This window comes from Mobula hypostoma, chromosome 5 (assembly GCF_963921235.1).
Source record: "Mobula hypostoma chromosome 5, sMobHyp1.1, whole genome shotgun sequence".
NCBI lineage: Eukaryota > Metazoa > Chordata > Chondrichthyes > Myliobatiformes > Myliobatidae > Mobula > Mobula hypostoma.
Genome location: NC_086101.1, coordinates 171,502,844 through 171,524,571, shown reverse-complemented (window position 1 = coordinate 171,524,571; position 21,728 = coordinate 171,502,844). Strand labels below are relative to the sequence as shown.

Below are 21,728 nucleotides of genomic sequence, written 5' to 3'. Positions count from 1 at the left end.
CAAATATACAACATCCACTGCATCCCCTTTGTCTATCCTACTTGTAATCTCCTCAAAGAATTCCAACAGTTTTGTCAGGCAGGATTTTCTCTTAAAGAATCCGTTCTGACTTTGTTCTATCTTCTCCTGTATCAACAAGTACTCCATAACCTCGTCCTTAACTATTGACTCCAACACCTGCACAAACACTAACGTCAGGATAACTTAAACGCAAACAACAGGAATTCTGCAGATGCTGGAAATTCAAGCAACATACATCAAAGTTGCTGGTGAACGCAGCAGGCCAGGCAGCATCTATAGATGCTGCCTGGCCTGCTGCGTTCACCAGCAACTTTGATGTATGTTGTCAGGATAACTTGTCTATAATTTCTTTTCTGCTGCTTCCCTCCTTTCTTAAAAAATGGAGTGACATTTGCAATATTTTAGTCCTCTGGAACCATTCCAGAGTTCATTGATTATTGGAAGATCATTACTAATGCCTCCACAATCTCTACCGCTATCTCTTTCAGAACCCTAGAGTGTAATTCATCTGGTCCAGGTGACTTATGTACCTTTAGGTATTTCGGCTTTTTTGAACACCTTCTCTCCAGTAATAACCGCACTCACTTATCTTCCCCCACACTCTTCAACACCTAGCACACTGCTACTGTCCTCTACAGTGAAGACTGATGCAAAATACTTATTTATTTCATCTGTCATCTCCTTGTCCCTGTTATTTCTTCTCCGCCCTCATTTTCTAGTGGCCCTATATCCACCTTCATCTCTCTTTAATTTGTTATATACTTCAAAAAGCTTTTTCAATCAACCTTGATATTGTTTGGTAGCTTGCTTTCATATTTCGTCTTTTTCCTCCTAATGATTCTTTTAGTTGCTTTCTGTTGGTTTTTAAAAGCTTCCCAATCCTCTATCTTCTCGCTAATTTTTGCTTTGTTGTGTGCCCTCTCTTTGGCCTTTAGCTTTGACGTCCCTTGTCGGCCTCAGTTGTACTATTTTGCTATTTGAGTATTTCTTTGTTTTTGGAATATATCTATCCTGCACCTTCGTCATTTTTCCCAGAAACTCAAGCCATTTCTGCTCTGCTGTCATCCCTGCCAGCATCACCTTCCAAGTTAATTTGGCCAATTCCTTTCTCATACCACTGTAATTATCCTTTACTCCACTGAAATGCTGCTACCTCAGACTCTACTTTCTCCCTATCAAATTTCAAGTTGAACTCAATCATATTGTGATCACTGCCTCTGAAGTGTTCCTTTACCTTAAGCTCCCTAAGCACCTCCAGTTCATTACACAACACCAAATCCAGTATAGCTGATCTGCGAGGAGGCTCAACAACAAACTGCTCTAAAAAGACATCTCATTGGCATTCAACAAATTCAGTATCTTGGGGTCTATTACCACCCTGAATTTTCCAATCTACCTGCATATTAAAATCTCTCACGACTATAATAATATTGCCCTTTTGACATGCCTTTTCTATTTCTCATTGTAATCTGTAATCCACATTCCAGCTACTGTTTGGAGGCCTGTATATAACTGCCATCAGGGTCCTTTTACCCTTATAGTTCTGAACTCAGTCCACAGGGGTTGAACAGCTTCCAATCCTATGTCACATCTTTCTAATGATTTGATGCCATTCTTTACCAGCAGAGCCACGTCGCCTCCTCTGCCGGCCTTCCTTTCCCTCTGATACAATGTGTAACTCTGGACATTCAGCTCCCAACTACAACCATCCTTAAGCCGCAATTCAGAGATTGTCTACCTGCTGAACGGTGTCTACGCCCACCTGGACAAGCCAGCAAGCACTGTGAGAGTCATGTTTTTTGATTTCTCCAGTGCGTTCAACACCATCTGCCCTGCTCTGCTGGGGGAGAAGCTGACAGCGATGCAGGTGGATGCTACCCTGGTATCATGGATTCTTGATTACCTGACTGGCAGACCACAGTACGTGTGCTTGCAACACTGTGTGTCCAACAGAGTGATCAGCAGCACTGGGGCTCAACAGGGGACTGTCTTGTCTCTCTTTCTCTTCATCATTTACACCTCGGACTTCAACTACTGCACAGAGTCTTGTCATCTTCAGAAGTTTTCGGATGACTCTGCCATAGTTGGATGTATCAGCAAGGGAGATGAGGCTGAGTACAGGGCTACGGTAGGAAACTTTGTCACATGGTGTGAGCAGAATTATCTGCAGCTTAATGTGAAAAAGACTAAGGAGCTGGTGGTAGACCTGAGGAGAGCTAAGGTACTGGTGACCCCTGTTTCCATCCGGGGGTCAGTGAGGACATGGTGGAGGATTACAAGTACCTGGGGATACGAATTGACAATAAACTGGACTGGTCAAAGAACACTGAGGCTGTCTACAAGAAAGGTCAGAGCTGTCTCTATTTCCTGAGGAGACTGAGGTCCTTTAACATCTGCCGGACGATGCTGAGGATGTTCTACGAGTCTGTGGTGGCCAGTGCTATCATGTTTGCTGTTGTGTGCTGGGGCAGTGGGCTGAGGGTAGCAGACACCAACAGAATCAACAAACTCATTCGTAAGGTCAGTGATGTTGTGGGGATGGAACTGGACTCTCTCACGGTGGTGTCTGAAAAGAGGATGCTGTCTAAGTTACATGCCATCTTGGTCAATGTCTCCCATCCACTACATAATGTACTGGTTGGGCACAGGAGTACATTCAGCCAGAGACTCATTCCACCGAGCTGCAACACAGAGCATCATAGGAAGTCACTCCTGCCTGTGGCCATCAGACTCTACAACTCCTCCCTTGGAGGGTCAGACACACTGAGCCAATAGGCTGGTCCTGGACTTATTTCATAATTTACTGGCATAATTTACATATTACTATTTAACTATTTATGGTTCTATTACTATTTATTATTTATGGGGCAACTGTAACGAAAACCAGTTTCCCCCAGGATCAATAAAGTATGACTATGACTATCAGACCTTACAATCTGTAAAAGTGCAACAAGATCATCCACCTTATTTCTTATACTCCATGCACTGAGATATAACACTTTGAGTACTTTATTTATTACCCTTTTTGATTCTGCACCCCGAATGCACTGCTACTCACCCTGCTGGCTGCAATTTTGTCCTGTCATCTTTCTGACAGTCTGACTGCACGCTACCTTTAACAAGAGAGAATCTGCAGATGCTGGAAATCCAAGCAACACACACAAAATACTGGAGGAACTCAGCAGGCCAGGCAGCATTTATGGAAAAGAGAACGTTTGACATTTCGGGCCAAGATCCTTCATCAGGACTCCCATCTCCCTGCCAGATTAGTCCTGATGAGGGGTCTCAGCCCGAAACGTTGATGTGCTCTTTTCCATAAATGTTGGCTGGCCTGCTGAGTTTCTCCAGCATTTTGTGTGTGTTACACACTATTGTTTTTTTTACCATCCATTCTATCTTGAGTCCCTTCACTCCAGTTCCCATCCCCCTGCCATATTAGTTTAAACCCTCCCCAACAGCTCTAACAAACCCACCTGCGAGAATATTTGTACCCCTTGGGTTCAGGTACAACCTATCCCTTTTTACAAGTCATAACTGCCCCAGGAGAAATCCTAACGATCCTAGAACCTGAAGCCCTACCCCCTGCACCAGCTTCTCAACCACCCATTTATCTGCCAAATCATCCTGTTTCTACCCTCACTGGGGCATGGATCAGGTAGCAATCCAGAAATTACTACCTGGAAGTCCTGCTTCTCAGCTTTCTACCTAGCTCTCTAAGTTATCTCTTCAGAACCTCATTGCTTTTCCTTCCTATGTCATTGGTGCCAATATGTACCAAGACATCTGGCTGCTCTCCCTCCCTCTCCAAAATGCTGTGGATGTGATCTGAGATGTCCCTGACCCTGGCATCTGGGAGGCAACATACCATCCAGGTGTCTCGATCACATCCACAGAATCTCCTGTCTGTTCCTCTGACTACCGCCACCCTCTTCTCTCTCTTTCCCTTCTGCACCACGGACCCATGCTCAGTGCTAGTAACTTGATCTCCATGATATTCCACTGGGAGGGCATCCCCCACAACAGTATCCAAAACAGTATACACATTATTTAGAGCAATGGCCACAGGGTTGCTCTGCGCTAACTGCTTATTTACCTTCCCATTCCTTCTCCTGGCAGTCACCCAGCTACTCGCCTCCTGCAATTTAGGGGTGACTACTTCCCTGTAATTCCATTCAATGATTTCCTCATTGATTTCCTCCCGCAGTGGTGGGAGGAGAAGATGGCAGCGCGACGCAGCGCGCGCAGCTCTCCAGTGAAATGATATCGTATCTGATTTGGACAATTCTGATTTGATGGAGACAGATGTGAAGGCACAGAGGAACATCTGGAGAAATTTCTGAAATGCGGGTTCGCTGCCGCTGTTACTGGGCGATCGAGAATCTTCCGGAGGGAAGGCCCCAAATTCCCCGGCTTTGCCTGCTACTGGCGACCGAGGCTGAGGTCGAAGCGTTCGGATAGAAATGGTGCTTGGTACTTGGTGTCGGAGGGCTGATCAGAGGCTCGAAGTTCTCGAATGACTCAGAGTCGGACTGTGGTCAGGCATGGCAGGGAGAGTTTTCTTCCTTCTCCCATCTGCGTAAGATGTGGGACATTCGAGAGACTTTGAACTTTTTTACTGTGCCATGGCCTGTTCTTCATCAGGTTATGGTATTGTTGTACTGTTGTAACTATATGTTATAATTATGTGGTTTTTGTTAGTTTTTCAGTCTTGGTCTGTCCTGTGTTTCTGTGATATCACACCGGAGGAATATTGTATCATTTCTTAATGCATGCATTACTAAATGACAATAAAAGAGGACTGCGTGTCCTCATAATCTAATCTAATCACTCTCCTGCACAAGCCAAAGGTCATCCAGCTGCTGCTCCAGATCCCTAACACGGTCTTCAAGGAATTGCAGCTGGATCTCCCAGGACTGGCATGAAGAGCACACAACGGCCATTTAAACTACATTAAGTACCCCTCACACAGTAAGAAAAAAGAGAAACTTAACAGAAAATTACCCAGAGCCAGTGCCTCGTCTGAGCTGAAGCCTCCTTTGAGCCAAAGCCTGACACTCCCACTTTCACCACTGACCCACTCACAACAACGGCTGCTCCAACAATGACCAGACTACTTGTCATTTTATTTACTCTGGCTTTTACTTATGCTGCCTTCTTCCCACTTCCTTTCCAGTCCTGATGAAGGGTCTCATCCTAAAGCACCATTTGTTTATTCTCTCCATAGATGCAGCCTACCAGCTGAGTTCCTCCAGCATTTTGCGTATGTTTCCCTGTATTTGGAGCATCTGCTGAATCTCTTATGTTTATTCCTTGCCTAGACTACTCCTACAGTATCTCACAAGCCTGCAATTGCTACCCTTCAGATGTACAAAGCCTTAAGGCATATGGGATCAGCCTGCCTGCGTAGGTTCCCCTTCAAGTTGCAGAGTATACTAACTTGGAGGTCTCTCATCACTCTTGGGTTGAAATCCTGGAAGTCACTCCCCAACTGCACTTTGCAAGCACCTCCACTCGAAGAACTGCAGCAGTTCAAGAAAGTATCTCACTCCCACCTTCCCAAGGGCAATTAGACATGGTCATAAATGCTGGTGTTGCTGCTGAGGCCCAGATTCCAAAATATGAATAATAAGGGGCAATCATTAAATGAACTTTTTTAAAAAATGGAGAATACAAAAAGGAGCGGTAATGTGATAAGTAAAATATAAAAAATAAGCTGAGAGCAGGTATAAGTGGAAATAGAAGAATCATTATCTGAAACTGTTACACTGAATGTGAATCTAAAATTCTGTATTGGAATATAGAACGCAGATCATAGACCAGTCAGCACAGGCCCTTTGACCCACAATGCTGTGCCAAGCCAATTAAATTAGTAATCAATTAAGAATTAGTATTGAACCTAGTGAGAAAATAAGGTGGTTCTCCATGCATTGATGCTAAACATTATTGGAAAAGTCAAGAAGGTTAAGCACTGTGGAAATAGAATGGAGGGTTAAAGGGAGGGCACACTGTAAGAATTCAGTCACTCCTGCAGACTAAATAAATCCCTGCTCGATCTTCTCATTGTAGATGGGTGGATATTGTGGGCAGAGGATGCACTTTACTAAAATGAACAGAAAGCACCGTTTTGCCTGGAAATAATCTAGGAACAGTATGGAGTCATGGGAGAAGAGAGAGGCTTTCAGGAAGGTTAAGAAATTTAGACCAAAGTGCAGCAGAGGGAATGGTTACAATGCAGTGCTGATAACGAGAGGAATCAATTAGTTCAATTAATTGTTTGCTTGAGAAAAATAAGTCAAAACAATGGGAAGAAAAGTGCTTGCCTGGAAATCAACTTCTAGTTTGTGGGGCTAAAGGCTCAGAGACAGAATACTCTCATAATCATAATCTCACAGGTAGATTTTATTCTGTCTCTAAAATTTTTTCCATTTACTCACTCACAACAATGATGGAGAATGCGAGGTGACCTAATAGAGGTGTATAAGATGATGAGAGGCATTGATCTTGTGAGTAGTCAGAGGCTTTTTCCCAGGGCTGAAATGGCTGCCACAAGAGGGCACAATTTAAGGTGCTTGAGAGTAGGTACAGAGGAGATGTCAGGGGTAAGTTTTTTATGCAGAGAGTGGTGAGTGCGTGGAATGGGCTGCCGGGAACGGTGGTAGAGGCCGATACGACAGGGTCTTTTAAGAGACTTCTGGATAGGTACATGGAGCTTACAAAAATAGAGGGCTATGGATAACCCTAGTAATTTCTAAGGTAGGGACATGTTCGGCACAACTTTGTGGGGCTAAGGGCCTGTATTGTGCTGGAGGTTTTCTATATTTCTATGTTTCTACTCTGATGTGAGTATTTCTTGGCAACTACATCAGTCTACTCCTAAACAGGGGGGCCCTGTCTGCTTGGTAGAAACAAAAGGATATTCTCCACATCTTCAAGCAGTGTTGATCAAAGTTCTGGAGATTTTAATACCTTTCTGACACCTCCTATTGCAGCAAGAGTCTGTCAATCCATAGAATCATCAGAAACAGCCATGATTTACTGAAGTCAAAACTTTGATATCTGCTTCCCATCTGTATTAAAATCAGGAATCTGAAAGATTCTGATTAGAAAATCTTAGCAGCTATTTCTGACAGTAATACACGACACATATCTGAAGGCTTAGTGTTTGAATCAAAGTTAAACACATTTGACTTCCTTTAAATGTAAGTTAGCAATGAGTGAAATATCTTGGTCTATACCATGTATAGGAAGCAGGGAGTAAATAAGGTGCTTGAGGAGTATAAGAAGTGCAAGAAAATACTTAAAAAAGAAATCAGGAGGGCTAAAAGAAGACATGAGGTTGCCTTGGCAGTCAAAGTGGAGGATAATCCAAAGAGCTTTTTCAGGTATATTAAGAGCAAAAGGATTGTAAGGGATAAAATTGGTCCTCTTGAAGATCGAGTGGTCGGCTATGTGAGGAACCAAAGGAAATGGGGGAGATCTTAAATAGGTTTTTTGCGTCTGTATTTACTAAGGAAACTGGCATGAAGTCTATGGAATTAAGGGAAACAAGTAGTGAGATCATGGAAACTGTACAGATTGAAAAGGAGGAGGTCCTTGCTGTCCTGAGGAAAATTAAAGTGAATAAATCCCCTGGACCTGACTGGGTGTTCCCTCGGACCTTGAAGGAGACTAGTGTTGAAATTGCGGGGGCCCTGGCAGAAATATTTAAAATGTCGCTGTCTACAGGTGAGGGGCCGGAGGATTGGAGAGTGGCGCATGTTGTTCCGTTGTTTAAAAACGGATCGAAAAGTAATCTGGGAAATTATAGGCCAGTAAATTTAACGTCGGTAGTGGAGGGAGTACTAAGAGACAGAAACTACAAGCATTTGGATAGACAGGGACTTATTAGGGAGAGTCAACATGGCTTTGTGCGTGGTAGGTCATGTTTGACCAATCTATTGGAGATTTTTGAGGAGGTTACCAGGAAAGTGGATGAAGGGAAGGCAGTGGATATTGTCTACATGGACTTCAGTAAGGCCTTGACAAGGTCCCGCATGGGAGGTTAGTTAGGAAAATTCAGTCGCTAGGTATACATGGAGAGGTGGTAAATTGGATTAGACATTGGCTCAATGGAAGAAGCCAAAGAGTGGTAGTAGAGAATTGCTTCTCCGAGTGGAGGCCTGTGACTAGTGGTGTGCCACAGGGATCAGTGCTGGGTCCATTGTTATTTGTCATCTATATCAATGATCTGGATGATAATGTGGTAAATTGGGTCAGCAAATTTGCTGATGATACAAAGATTGGAGGTGTAGTAGACAGTGAGGAAGGTTTTCAGAGCCTGCAGAGGGACTTGGACTAGCTGGAAAAATGGGCTGAAAAATGGCAAATGGAGTTTAATACAGACAAGTGTGAGGTATTGCACGTTGGAAGGACAAACCAAGGTAGAACATACAAGGTTAATGGTAAGGCACTGAGGAGTGCCGTGGAACAGAGGGATCTGGGAATACAGATACAAAATTCCCTAAAAGTGGCATCACAGGTAGACAGGGTCGTAGAGAGAGCTTTTGGCCTTTAATAATCAAAGTTTTGAGTATAAGAGCTGGAATGTTATGATGAGGTTGTATAAGGCATTGGTGAGGCCGAATCTGGAGTATTGTGTTCAGTTTTGGTCACCAAATTACAGGAAGGATATAAATAAGGTTGAAAGAGTGCAGAGAAGGTTTACAAGGATGTTGCCGGGACTTGAGAAACTCAGTTACAGAGAAAGGTTGAATAGGTTAGGACTTTATTCCCTGGAGCGTAGAAGAATGAGGGGAGATTTGATAGAGGTATATAAAATTATGATAGGTATAGATAGAGTGAATGCAAGCAGGCTTTTTCCACTGAGGCAAGGGGAGAAAAAAAAACCAGAGGACGTGGGTTAAGGGTGAGGGAGGAAAAGTTTAAAGGGAACATTGGGGGGGCTTCTTCACACAGAGAGTGGTGGGAGTATGGAATGAGCTGCCAGACGAGGTGGTAAATGCGGGTTCTTTTTTAACATTTAAGAATAAATTGGACAGATACATGGATGGGAGGTGTATGGAGGGATATGGTCTGTGTGCAGATCAGTGGGACTAGGCAGAAAATGGTTCGGCACAGCAAAGAAGGGCCAAAAGGCCTGTTTCTGTGCTGTAGTTTCTATGGTTTCTATATCTGTTAGTTTAGAAATGTGTCCAAATTATTGCCTGGCCCAGCACCAAGAGAAAATTGTGTGGGGAAAACCAAGTTACAAGTCATACAACAGAGAAAGGGGCCTTTCAGCACACCTCGTTCATGCCATCTACTCTTCCTATCGACAGTAAAGCCACTTGCCAATATTAGGTCCTTACTCCTCTAAGGCTTACCTACTTAAGTGCCTGTCTAAATATATCTGACTTGTAAGAAATATACCTGATTCCACTATGTCCTCTGGCAGTAAATTCCTGATATTAACAACTAACTACGTGGGTAAACCTTTCCCCTCAGATCCCCTTTAAAACTTCTCCTCTCCCTTAAGCCTGTGCCCTCTTATCTTTGAACCCTTAACATTGGAAAAATATTCTGAGTATCTATCCTAGCAATACCTCTGATATACCTTTTAGCCTCATTTCCTTCAAGGAAAACAAGCTCAGCTTATCCAATCTCTTAAAAAGTCCTCCAAATAAAAACATTCCATAAGACCGCAAGACATAGGAGCATTCAGCCCATTGAATCTGCTCTGCCATTCCATCAAGGTTGATTTATTATTCCTCTCAACTCCATTCTTCGGTCTTCTCCCTGTAACTGTTAATATCCTGACTAATCAAGAACCTATCATCCTTAAAATTTATTTATTTATTTTTTAAATTTATACCCAGTGGCGATGAATTCCACAGATTCACTGGCTAAAGAAATTCTTCCTTATCTCTATTCTAAAGGGACGTCCTTGTATTCTGAGGCTTTGCCCTCTGGTCCTAGACTCCCACACTATAAGAATCTGGGACCAGAAGACACTGGCTTAGAATTCTGGTGAATCATCTCTGCTCTTTTTCCAGCACAATCACATCTTTCCTGCAGTGTGGCAACCGGAATTACACACAATACTCCACTTTTTTATGAAGTTGCGACATAACCTTTCATCTTTTAAATTCTGTGCCTGCTCCTACAAAGGCAAACATGCTGTATGCCTTCTCCACCATTCGATCTACCTGTGTTGTCACTTTCATCGAACTATGCACTTGAACCTGAGGGTCACTCTGTTCATCAACATTCTTCAGCCCCCTACTATTCACTCTACCTGCCCTATTCTTATCTGACTTCCCAAAATGCAGAACCTCAGACTTTTCAGGATAAAGCTCCATTTGCCAAACCAGTACCCAGCTTTCCACTCTTTCTGTCTCAGCCTGAGACAACCTTCCTAATCTCATGTCATCTAAAACTCTGACAAACTTTTATAGGTGTGTGGTGGAGAGCGCACTGACCAGTTGTATCATGGCCTGGTACAGAAACACCCAAGCTCTTGAATGGAAAAGCCTATGGAAAGTAATGGATACAGCCCCGTCCATCACAGGTAAAGCCCACCCCGTCACTGTGCACATCTACAAGGAGCAGAATTACAAGAAAGCAGCATCCATCATCAAAGTACCTTATCATTTGGGTCATGCTCTCTTCTTGCTACTGCCATCAGGAAGAAGGTAGAGGAGCCTCAGGACCAACACTTCCAGTTTCAGGAACAGTTATTACCCCTCAACCATCAGGCTCTTGAACAAAATGGGATAACTTCACTCAAATCACTTGCCCCATTACTGAACTGTTCCCATAAATTATGGACTCACTTTCAGGGACTCTTCATCTCATATTCTTGATATTTATTGCTTATTTAATTATTATATTTTTTGTATTTGCCCAGTTTGGTATCGTCACACATAGGTTGTTTGTCCATCTGGTTGTGCGCAGTTTTTCGTTGATTCAATGGTGTTCCTTTGTATCTACTGTGAATGCCTGCAAGAAAATGAATCTCAGGGTTGTAAATGGTGACATATATGTACTTTGATGAATTTACTTTAAACTTTAAACTTGAACCCTCCCCATGATCTACAATGCCACCGACTTTAGTGCCATCCACAACTTACCAATCCCACCTGGTACATTCGCATCCAAGCTGTGCACTATATATCCATTTCTAATCCTTCACAGTTCAAAGCTTCAGAGGTTCATGTTCTATATTATCAAAGTATATAGCTTTGAAATTCTTCATATTCCATTCCATTGTCTCCTCATTTCCATTAACCAACTCCCGGATTCTACCATTCACCTAGACACCAGTTACAATTGCCAATGAAGTTACTGACATCATAGACTCAAGAGATTCTACTGCCATTGGAAGAAGGGTCTTGGGTCCAAAATTTCGACTGTTTATTGCCCTCCATAGATGCTGCCTGACCTGCTGAGTTCCTCCAGCATTTTGTATGTGCTGCTCAAGCTACCAATATGAATGTCTTTGGGATTTGGGAATCTAGAAACTCTAAGCAGCCAGTGCTGAGGTTAGGATCATCCTCCACAAAAGATTAAATATTATCTTTATTTGTCACATGTACATCAAAACATCGAAGCACATAGTGAAATGCTGCACTTGTGTCAACAAACAGCATAGTCTGAGAACATGTTAGAGGGCAGCCCACAGGTGTTGCCATGCTTCCAGCACCAACATAGCATGTCCACAACTTGCTGACACTAACCCATACAGTGCTATGCAAAAGTCTTATATAGTTAGGGTCCCTAAGGCTTTTGCACAGTACTGTAGTAATTTTAGGTATTGCACTATACTGCTGCCACAAAAAAAATTCATGACCTTTATGAGTGATGATAAACCTGATTCTGATATTGGTCTCTTTTGTGGACACAGAGTGGGAAGGGGGTAGGAAAAGAGGAATTACGGTTGAGAAAAGGGGAACGGAGAGGGGAGTAAACACCAGAGAGACATTCCGTAATGATCATTGAACCAATTATTTGGAATCAAATGATCTTACCTGGTGTCTCAGGGCCAGGTGTGTCTGCACCCAAGCCACCTCCCGCCCCTGGCACTCCTCTGCCATCTGTCCTCCATCCCTCCTGTGATGCTCCACCTTCGCCATTCCCAACATCCTTTGCTCCTGACTGATTTACAAAATCGGTCTCTGCTCCACATTGACAAATACACTACTAGCCTAACTATAGATACGCTCCTAAGACTTTTGCACAGTACTGTATATACTTGGAATGTGAGAAAAAACTGGAGCACCTGGAGGAAAACTATGTGGTCACGGGAAGAATGTACAAACTCCTTACAGACAGAGGCAGGAATTGAACCTCTGATTGAGATCACTGGCTCTGTAAAGCATTGCACAAACTGCTACACCACCATGTCACCCACCCCTCTGCCGACAAAGTTCTCAGAACTTACTGCCAATTTTCTGCCATTTTATATGACCAAATCAGATTTCAGTACAACTTTCAATCCATTCCCATCCCATGTGCATGTGCAATGCAGCAGGTTGGTCTCTCAGAGGCATTACAAATATTTAGAGGGACTCTGATTGAAGATGTGGATGTTGAGTAAAGATACTAGATTAGATTAGTTTCAACCTTATTGTCATTGTGCCGAGTACAGATACAAAGCCAATGAAATGCAGTTAGCATCTGACCAGAAATGCAAGAATAGTGTTATTTACAAAATAACTGTGAATAAAAAGTAAGTGCTACAGCACACAAATATAAAAGTACTGAGACAGTACAATACGGGTGCAATACTGCTTAGCACTGTGATGTGAGGTTCAGCAGGGTCACAGCCTCAGGGAAGAAGCTCTTCCTGTGCCTGCTGGTGTGGCAGTGGAGGCTCCTGTAGCGCCTACTGGATGAGAGGAGAGTAAAAAGTCCATGGTTAAGGTGAGATGCTTGATAATGCTTTTCGCCCTGTCCAGGCAGCGTTTATGGTAGATGTTCTCAATGGTGGGCATTGGGTGCCGATAATCCGCTGGGCAGTTTTCACCACACGCTGGAGTGCTTTGCGGTCTGATACGGGACAATTGCCATACCACACTGAGATGCAGTTGGTGAGTATGCTCTCAATGGTACAGCGGTAAAAGTACGCAGGAAATAAAGGCGCTGTTGCCTCTCTTTGGTCAGGATGGAGGAGTTCAGGGACCAGGTGAGATCCTCAGAAATGTGGACACCAAGGAATGTGAAGCTTGATACACGCTCCACTACAGCCCCGTTGATGTAGATGGGGATGTGAGTGTGGCTCGTAGCATGCCTAAAGTCCACAATGATCTCCTTGGTCTTCTGGGTGTTAAGGGTCAGGTTGTTGTCAGCACACCACGTGACCAGGTGCTGGACCTGTAGGCCGTCTTGTCATCCCATCTGATCAGGTCAACCATCGTGGTGTCGTCTGTGAACTTGATTATGGAGTTAGAACCATGTACAGGAATGCAGTCGTAGGTGAAAAGGGAGTACAGAAGAGAGCTCAGCACACAGCCCTGAGGCACGTGTGTTGTTTGGACTATCATGTGAAACTACAGCTTCCGGATTGCTTGTTCTTTTTATGGTATATATACATACACACTATATATTGCCTTACTGCTGCTCAGCATAAGCTCTATCTGCTTATCATAGGTATTGTTGCTAGGTCCATGGGATGGATGAGCAGTTGGAGGATGTGGAAGATGTTGAGCAGGGACCTCAGCAACCAAGAGCTAGGCCTATCTGAAGACAGCAAGTTAGGGGAGGGCTGCTCTAAGAAAGCTGTCCCCACTCACCACAATGTAAAATCAAAGTGTCTCTTTACAGGATGTATACGAGTTGCTGTGCATCAGGTGGCTGCTTTCTCCCAGGAGCCAGTTGTAAATCTCCATTGCCTCTAGCACAGGATCTGTTGCCTTCTGCATTGGACCAGGAAGGTTAACTTCACATGCATCTGTTAAAATCACAACAGCCTTATCTGCATTGCCAATGGCTCCTTCCAGAAGATACATTCTGCATTCCCAGGTAATTCTGCTTTAAGAAGGATTGCCAAGTTCACTCAGGATATAAGGTTATTCAGCCCAATGTATCCATTCACACTCCAATGGAACTCTTTCTTATCTTTCTTTATCCAAATCTATTGGTATGGCCGTCTGTTCCCTTCTCCTTCATATGCTTGTCCGTGTCCATCTTCCTTTTAAATAGTATCTATATATCTGTGAGGTAAATACTATTATACGGCAAATACGTATGAGAAAAATATTATCTGTTCCACATTCTCAATGCTCCTTGGGTAAAGAAGCTTCTTCTGAATTCCCTCCTGGATTTCTGCGTGACTCTCTTATAATAATGCTTTGCAGATATGATTTTCCCCACTAACAGAAATAATCTCTCAGCATTCCTGCTATTACAACCCTTCATAATTTTACAGACATCTAGAAGTTTGCCCTTAGACCTTCCTTTTCTCAAAGGAAATGAGAAACTATCTGCTCCATGATCTAGTTGCTAGATTACTTTCCCCAATAACTTGAGAGTCTGCTGGGGATAACTGGGAGATATCTCCAGATGTGGCTGGCTTTCCCAGCATCCAAGGGATATTGGAGTTGCTATCAGCAGTAATTACAAACATGAATGGTGACTGCAGAATTAATGTCACTGAGTAGAAGGGTGCCATATTCTCTGGAGCTTTGAGAGTGGAGTTCTCATTGACCTTTTCAGAGGGCTTGAAAGGATAGAGGTTGAGAGGCTGCATTCCTTGGAAAAAGAATTTGCCTCAGGATTTGACGCTGACCATTTCAGACTGTGTTGGTGTGAAAGTTCTTCACTCACGGTGTTCTGGAATAGATGTGTGCTTAGTCCTGTGCTGTATCAAAACTTTATGGACACTGAGGGTCAAAGGTTGTGGCGACAGGATGGAAATATGGAAATAAAGCACAGTACTATGCAAAAGTCTTAGGCACATATAGAAAAAATCTGTAAAGTGAGGATACTTTCAAAAATAATGGAATGAAAAATTTCTAAATACCAAAAATTTACTTTAAAGAATAGTAAACAGTAAAAAAAACCTAAATATTTGACGTGGCCACCTTTTGCTTTTAAACCTGTATCAATTCTCCGAAGTACACTGTCATGCAGTTCTACAAGAAAATCAGCTGGTAGGTTATAGGTTGTTCCAAGCGTCTTGGAGAACTTGCCACAGTTCTTCTGCAGACACTGGCTGTCTTGCTGGCTTCTGTCTCTCCAGGTAATTCCTAACAGCCTCGATGATGTTGAGATCCTGGTTCTGTGGAGGCCATATCATCTGAAACTATATAAAAAATCTCGGGTGCTTAAGACATGTTCACAGTTCTGTAGATCAGCCAATCATCTCATTGAATGATGGAGCAGGTCTGCAGCCTATATCTGCTCCTATTAACTATGTTTCTTATATTAACTTCCATGCAAATTTAGGCAATTTGGACTGCCTTTTTCTTTCTGTGGTTGAGAGTTAAGGCAGCATTTACCATTGTCACACTTGTGTGGACATTGACTTCCTTTCTACACTATTCTCAGCAACTAGGTAGTTGTTCCCTAAGTTATTGGGAAAATAGAGCTTCTATCCTCCAGGAGGACCTGTGAGGAAATCATAACAGCATTTGAGGCCAACTCCATGACTCTGATCTATCTTCTAGCAGTGTAACAGTAAAAATTGATATGTTTAGATGGACCCTTAGAATAAAAGGCTCCCTTCAGAAGGATGTCTAGAAACTCACCATCCTAGATGGGTGATCCGATCCAGTGTCATTTCCCACTTACGTGATTAACATCCCAGTGTTAATGCTTCCTGATCTTTCTCTGGGATTTAATCTCTCTCATTGCTGGTTTCTATTGAATATTACAATGGGGAATTTTGTTGGTACTGTTGAAAGGGGTTGACTACCTGGGAGGGGAGATGGGAACCTGAGGATACTCAGAAGGGATGAGGCTTTGCTCTATGTAGGAAAAAGGAATTGAGGTGAAGAGGTATTTAGGAATACAAAGAAAATCGAGAAGGCAATATTACAGTTAGGAACTTGGTAATTATAATTAGTGTTACATACCTTAAGGAGATCTTGTGACTTTCTTGTGAGAATGATGTAATGGTCTTTTGGAGGTCACCTGATGTAATTTTCCCGCCGATGTGAGGTCACATGATGACATGTTCACCACGGGTATAAAAGGGAAGACCCCTGGTGACGCAGTTAGTTTTCCAGCTAGAACGTTAGTCAGTGTCTCCGTTTCGTTGCGTATTTGTTTTATGATGCAGTTTCATTTTTAAAACGGAGTGTTACATTCTATTGTAAGGTACAATAAGGATTGGCAGTTTACCCATTTCTGCCAGATTTGTTGATGTACCTTTTCAGTAGTATTGGAGAGTGAAGACTTTATCAATGTACAGGACCTGAAGGATTAGGAGAAGTTGGTATTGTTCAGCAGTTTAACAAAGGATCGACCTTACTGAGTCTTCGTTGAAGAAGTAGTGACCTGCATTAAAGATAACTCCTGCCAAAAGAGCAAGGAAGTTCATGCAAGGTTTGCTCTCTAGAAATAAAGGTCAGTTGTTTTTAAGCAGTTTATTTCCTTCATCGTGAATCCTTTGGACAAAACCAGCAGGAAAGTCGCGTCTATGAAGAAATCCCGCTCCAGAGAAGTCTCTCCCGATTGAATGTATAAATCTGTTGGACTTTCGAATTTACCATTTTAAGAACTGTATTTGACTTTACTGCTTTAAGAACTGTTCTCGCATTTATTGCTTTAAGAACCAGTACCGAGTGGCAAATTGTTGAACGGCCGCATAGCGGTTAACTTCCGGTTAAGGTTATCATTTGTTTTTTTTATTGTTTATCTGTGTTTAATAAATGTTTGGTTGTTTTTATATAACCTGACTCGATTGATATTCATTGTGGCTGGTTACGTAACATTAGTAATTGGTAAAACTGGTATTAGAGTTAGGAAAAGTAATGAGATAAAATTAAAGAATCCTTATCAGAATATATGCAACATTTTTCTAGCAAGATTAGTGAACCACTGATAGAAATAGAAAATTCTGATAACATGCCAGCTTGCTCAGACGCAGCAGCTCCTAAGGGAGCAAACAAAGATGTTAGTATCTTTTTTAAGCATACCTTTACAATCACATGTTCCTGCTGGCCATAAGCTGCTGCAGGCCTACCCCGTTACTGAGTTGCTCGTTGGTGGAGAAACTGAAGGAGCTGGACTGTGTGCATGCAGACCATGCTGCTGCCTATGTCAGAGGAGGTGCCAGTGTAGTTGGTTGATGGAGTATAACATGGGAAACATATGTAGAACATACGACTGTGCCATATAGCACAGGAACAGGCCTTTGGCTCAAAAAGTTGTGCCAGACCAACTAAATTAGTAACCTAATGGCCAACGAAACTAATCCCCTCTGCCTACACAACGTCCATATCCTTCCATTTTCCTCATATTCATGTGCCTATTCTAAACGTTTCTTAAAAATCTCCAATGTACCTGCCTTTATCACCACCCCAAGCACCCACGAATCCCTGTGTAAAAGATGTTTCTCACATCACCTTTGAACTTACCCCTCTCACCTTAAATGCATGACATCTGGTATTAGACATTTTGACCTTAGATACTGTCTGTCTATATCTATGCCACTCATAATTTTATAAATCTCTATCATATTTCCCCTCGGCCTGCCCTACTCCAGAGAAAACAAACCCAAGTTTATCTAGCCTCTCGTTTATAGCACATGCCCTGTAAACCAGGCAGCATCCTGATAAGCCTACTCTGCATCTTCTCCACAGCCTCAACATCCTTCCCGTAGTGGGGCGACCAAAACTGCATGCAATACTCCAGATGCAGCCTATCTAGAGTTTTATAAAGTTGCATCGTAACTTCCTGACTTTTAAACTAAAAGAAGGCAAGCATGCCATATGACTTCTTAACTACCCTACCAACCTGTGTAGCCACTTCCAGGGATTTATAAACTTGGACTTCAAGAACTTCTGCTCATCAGCACTGTAAAGGGTCTTGCTCTTCACAGTGTACTATCGCTTTACATTTGACCTACAAAGGTGCAACACTTCACATTTAGCCAGGTTAAACGCCATCTGCTATTTCTCCGCCCATACCTGCAACTGATCTATGTCCTGTGGTGCTCTTTGCCAGTCATTTACCCCATCCGCAACACCACCAATCTTTGTATCATTTGCCAATTTACTAACCTACACAACTGCATTTTCATCCAGGTCATTTGTATACATCACAAATGGCAGAGGTCCTGACGTAGATCCCTGTGGAACACCACTAATCGCAGACCTCCAATTATAAGATTATCCATCATGCAAAGAAGAATGAAAAAGCAGATAATTACTTAAGGGAAGATAAACCACAAAATGCTGTGATGCAGACAGATCTGGGAGATCATAAGACAAGGAACACAAAAAAGATAGCATGCAATTACTGCAAGTAATTAGGACACTAAGGAAATGAGGGCCTTCATTGTAACAGCTGTGGAGTATTCTGGTATGACTGCACTTTGAATACTGTGTGTAGTTTTAATCTCTGCATTTATGGAAGGATGTTCTTGCATTGGAGATAGCACCGAGGTTTACTTGTTTTATTCCATTGGGGTGCATGTGTTGACTTATGAAGAGTTATTGAACAGTCTCTATACTCCTTGGAGCTTAGAGAGTGAGAGGTGACCACATTGAGAAATATAAGATTCTGAGGGAAACTGACAGAATGGATGTTGAGAGATTTTTTTTTCCCATTAGCAGGGTTATCTCAAATTAGGGGACGTAGTTTTAGAATAAAGTGTCATCCCTTTAAGATAGAGATGAAGGTGAACTTCTCCTCTCAGAATACTGTGAAGTTCCAAACCCAGCGAGCCATTGATGTGGAATCTTTGAATATATGTGAAGTCACGCTTGGCAGATATTTGAACTATGTTCGTCGAGGGGTTTGGAGAAAGAGCAGGAAAGTGGTGTTGTGGCCAAGATTAGATCAATTATGATCTTACTGAATGGTGCAGCTGCCTACACCTGCTTCTGTTTCTGGCTCCAATCCCTCTTCCTTCTGCTTACAAACATAAGCAAGCAATCAGGAATTTGCAAGGGAGTGATCATGATATTCCCCGAAACATTGACAGAATTCCAGCAGAAATCCCAGATAAATTGTACCTTCAGTAGTTTATGTTCTTTCTTTGAAATTACTGCTGGAGGTCTATTGGAGATTGGGAGATTCTATGTAAAAAAAAATCATGATATACTTTACCTGAATAAATATTCTGACAGTGTTCTCATTTTCGTGAAATAAGTTGAACAATGTTTGTTCAAAAACCGCCGTATTTAAGATAAATATTTCAGAAGTTTGTCCTATGGAATCTTGAAAATATACATAGTTAAGATATGTGTATTGATTTCACCTGAAGCATCAATTTTTAGCACAAGCTTTTGGATGGATTGTCTTTCCAACTAGACAATAATGCCATTAAAATACAGAAAAGGTGACATCATACATGCACTTTATTTGTTACTGTAGTTGTCATTTAGGTATTTTAACTTCTCTGAAAGTATTTTATCACTTCATATTATCATTTTCAAAGGCAAATGTTTTCAGAGAACAGTCGGCCCTCCTTATCCGCGAGTTCTGCATGCGCGAATTCAACCAATCGCAAATCGAGAAAACCCGGAAGTGCTCTTCCAGCGCTTGTTGTTCAAGCATGTATAGACTTCTTTTTCTTGTCATTATTCCCTAAACAATGCAGTATAACAACTATTTTACATAGCATTTACATTATAAGTAATCTAGAGATGATTTAAAGTATACGGGAGGATGTACGTAGGTTATCCCAGATCGGGATCAAAAAAAAACTGGAAGTTCTCTTACTAAGTAAGTCGGAACAGGTACAGTACATCCGGTATTATTTAGCGTCAGTTAATCAAACATTTATCTTAGTATGTAGTATATATTTTACCTTTCTATGCATATAAAACACTTAAGAAACGTATGTTTCAGCGCCGGGCTCGGGAACGGAAATTCCCGAGCTCGATCCAGTGACAGAGCGCTCCCAAGCATGCTCTCCATCCGTGCCAGGTTGATGTGAAGGATCAAAAACACCAAACCCCAAAACTCAATAACTAAACCACTGCGTTGCTTACTAATAATTGTAGCTTTCATCAGGGCAAGGCCTTTCTCACTTTATCCTTTAAAATTGTTCCAATCGTTGACCGAATGTAGCCTAACCTTTTTCCAATGACCGATGGCATTTCACCTCTTTCCGATCACTTTTTTATTTCCACTTTACTTTCAATTGTGATCGTGATTATTTTCGTGAACAGAAACACTGCGGATTCAGAGCTCCGCTGCCAGGTCCTAATGTCCACCGCACTGAGCCAGGTTACATAAGGTCCAGGGTCCCGCTGGGTCCTAAGGTACACCGCATTGAGACAGGTTGAATAAGGGACTTGAGCATCCTTGTTTTTTGGTATCCGCGAGGGGTCCCGGAACCAATCCCTCACAGATAAGGAGGGCCGATTGTACACTTTGACGAATTTGTGAGAAAATGACGACACATTTTAATCAATACTAGACTACTAGAAAGTGTGTAGACTATGCAAAATTTTCACATCCTGGAATTTACACAACTTATCCCAATCTTTGGCAGATCTCATTGGAAGTTTAAGATAATACTGTATATTGATATCTCTGCTATGATAAACATCTCTCTGTTCTTGAATTCCTTTCACAATTATATCTTGGGTTAATACCTCCTCTTCGCATTATTGCAGCAAAATGTAACCAAATACAACAATTTATAATTTTCAGCATTTCATAGCTGCCTTTCTGTCCATTCTGCTTGCTAAATCTATTTGAAATCTGTACTCCCCTGTTCATCCTGTGTCACCTGCAGATTTGGATATTGTTCCTTATATTCCCAAGTCCAGATCATTAATATATATTAAAGAAACTAGTGCCTAGTACTGACTCCTAGGAAATTCCACTGTACACTTCCACCAATCTGGAAAAACAACCTTCCTGCTGAGTTCCTCCAGAACTCTGTGTGTTCATTGCTTGTCTCAGTTTCCTATTCCATAGCCAGTCTTCTATTCATGCTGCTGCATATCTTTTCATTCCATGGCCTTCAGTTTTGAAGAAATGTCCTGAATTGATATCTCACTAGTTCTGTTCATATCCATTTATTTACATAACATTAGGAATACATTCATGACCACAAACAGAGGAGTAGAATTAAGCCATTTGGCCCCCTAAGTCTGCTCTGCCACTCCATCATGATTGATTTATTATCCCTCTCAATCTCATTCTCCTGCCTTCTTCCCATAACTGTTGATGCCCTTACTAATCAAGAAGCTATCAACTTCCACTTTAAATACACCCAAAAACTTGGCCTGCAGAGATGTCTGTGGCAACCAATTACACAGATTCATCCCCCTCTGTTCTATTGAGTGTTTGTTTTTCAAAAACGGATTCTTAAGTTATCAAGTCCAGTATTTTAACGTTCTCTTTGTAGTCTCCATCTTCTTGTACTTTCTCCTCCTGATCACCTCTCCCTTGGCAAGTGTTCATTTTTTCCCTTAAGTCATTTCACAACATTGAAGTCATAACTTAAGTGAAAGATATCACTGACAATTCAGAATTCAGACAACTGTATCTAGACGACCTTCTGCAGGAAACTGAAAAACCTTTAAACCTTTCATTTCTTTTCT

The 21,728-nt window shown here is 42.1% G+C and overlaps 1 protein-coding gene across 7 annotated transcripts in view; it reads left to right on the top strand.

The window, feature by feature from the left end:
* Positions 1 to 21,728, top strand: part of LOC134347182 (organic cation/carnitine transporter 2-like) — a 143,620-nt gene that overhangs the window by 107,492 nt on the left and 14,400 nt on the right. The window lies entirely within an intron of this gene.